The sequence below is a fragment of the Calidris pugnax genome, unplaced genomic scaffold, assembly GCF_001431845.1.
Source record: "Calidris pugnax isolate Ruff unplaced genomic scaffold, ASM143184v1 scaffold1208, whole genome shotgun sequence".
NCBI classification, from domain to species: domain Eukaryota; kingdom Metazoa; phylum Chordata; class Aves; order Charadriiformes; family Scolopacidae; genus Calidris; species Calidris pugnax.
Window position 1 is genome coordinate 6,737 of NW_015091783.1, and position 2,539 is coordinate 9,275.

The following is a 2,539-nucleotide window of genomic DNA, read 5'->3' on the forward strand; positions in this document are numbered from 1 at the left end:
GAAGGATCCAGCCCCAAAAATGAAGGATCCAGCCCCAAAAACAGAGGATCCTGGAGGTGGGTGAAGGCTCCAACCCCAAAATTGATGGGTTCAACCCCAAAATCGAGGGTTCTGACCCCCAAATCAGGGAAACCTGGCAGTTGGTGAAGGCTCCAGCCCCAAAAACGAAGGGTCCAACCCCAAAATCGAGAGATCCAGCCCCAAAAACAGAGGATCCTGGAGGTGAGTGAAGGCTCCAACCCCAAAAACGAAGGATCCAACCCCAAAAACGAAGGATCTAACCCCAAAAAATGAAAGATCCAAACCCAAAAATGAAGGATCCTGGAGATGCGCGAAGGCTCCAACCCCAAAATCGAGAGGTCCGACCCCAAAACCGTGGCGACCCCCCCCCCAAAAAAAGAGCCCAGAGCCGGTGACGGGGGTTTTGCGTTATTTTATTCATTTTTGGGGTGAAAAGGGCCGAGTTTGGGTCCGTCGCTGACGATGGAAGATGAAGGTCTTCACCCTTCCAAGGCCCGTCGTTCCGCGCGTCTCCGCAGCCGCTCCAGGACCCGCCGGGCCGTGGGTTCCAGGCTGTGCTAAAGGGGGGGAGGAGATTTTGGGGATAAAAAGGAGGTTTTTGGGCAAGAAGGAAGGGGGGGATGATGGTTTTTCGGGGCGCCACCTGCAGGACGTGGAGGCCCTTGAGGCAGACGACGGCCAACTCGCGCAGCCCGTCGGCCGTGAGGTCGGCGTAGAGCAGGGAGAGCAGGGGGCTGGGGAAACGGCGCCGCCAGAGGAGACGGAATTCCCCGGGGAGGTGGGATTTGTAACAAAGTAGCTCCTAAAATGGGGGAAAAGGGGAAAAAATTGGGTACGGGGGTCGGGAGGGGAAGAGGGAAGAGTCTTGGTCAACACAACGTCAACGCAACGTCAACACAACATCGACTCAACGTCAATTCAACATCAACGCAACATCAACTCAACATCAACCCAACGTCAATCCAACATCGACCCAACGTTGACCCAACGTCGACCCAACATCAACCCAATGTCAATCCAACATCGACCCAATGTTGACCCAACGTCAATCCAACATCAACTCAACATCAAGGCAGTGTCAACCCAAAGTCAACCAAACGTCAACCCAACGTCAACCCAATGTCGACTCAACATTGACCCAATGTCGACCCAACATCAACCCAACGTTGACCCAACGTCAACCCAACATTGACCCAACATCAACCCAACGTCGACCCAACATTAACCCAACATCAACCCAACATCAACCCAATGTCAACTCAACGTCAACCCAACGTCGACCCAATGTTGACCCAACGTTGACCCAATGTCAACCTCACATCAACCCAACATCGACCCAACGACATCAACCCGACGTCAACCCAACATCAACCCAACATCATCCCAACATCGACCCAACGTCAACCCAATGTCAACCCTACATCGACCCAACATCAACCCAATGTCAACCCAACGTCCACCGAACGTTGGCCCAACATCAACTCAGCATCAACCCAATGTCAACCCAACATTGACCCAACGTTGACCCAATGTCGACCCAACATCGACCCAACATCAACCCAACATCGACCCAATGTCAACTCAACGTCGACCCAACGTCAACCCAGTGTAAACCCAACGTCAACCCAACATTGACCCAACATCAACCCAATGTAAATTCAATGTCAACCCAACGTCGACCCAACGTCAACCCAACGTCAATCCAACGTCATCCCAACGTCAACCCAACGTCAATCCAACGTCATCCCAACGTCAACCCAACGTCAATCCAACGTCATCCCAACGTCAACCCAACGTCAATCCAACGTCATCCCAACGTCAACCCAACGTCAATCCAACGTCATCCCAACGTCAACCCAACGTCAATCCAACGTCATCCCAACGTCAACCCAACGTCAATCCAACGTCATCCCAACGTCAACCCAACGTCAATCCAACGTCATCCCAACGTCAACCCAACGTCAACCCAACGTCGACCCAACGTCAACCCAGCATCAACCCAACATCAACCCAACATCGACCCAACATCGACCCAACGTCGACCCAACATCAACCAAACGTCGACCCAACGTTGACCCAATGTCAACCCAACGTCAACCCAACGTCGACCCAATGTCAACCCAGCATCAACCCAACGTCAACCCAATGTTGACCCAATTTCAACCCAACATCAACCCAACGTCGACCCAACATCAACCTCATATCAACCCAGCATTGACCCAGCATCATCCCAACATCGACCCAACGTTGACCCAACGTCAACCCAACATCAACCCAAAGTCAACCCAACATCATCTCCACATCAACCCAACGTCAACTCAACGTCAACACAGCGTCAACTTCACATCAACCCAACGTCAACTCAACGTCGACCCAACCTCAACCCAATGTCAATCCAACCACAACCCAACATCAACTCAACATCGACCCAACATCAACTCAACATCGACCCAACATCAACCCAGCACTGACCCAACGTCAACGCAATGTCAACCCAACATCAACCCAACGTCGACCC

The 2,539-nt window shown here is 52.4% G+C and overlaps 1 long non-coding RNA gene across 1 annotated transcript; it reads right to left on the reverse strand.

Moving 5' to 3' along the window:
• Window positions 1–417: 417 nt before the first annotated feature.
• LOC106900068 lies at window positions 418–908 on the reverse strand. The gene is made up of 2 exons (XR_001414107.1): window positions 665–908; window positions 418–578 (listed from the first exon to the last, which is right to left on the reverse strand). It is a non-coding gene; the product is annotated as an uncharacterized LOC106900068 (long non-coding RNA).
• Window positions 909–2,539: the final 1,631 nt, after the last annotated feature.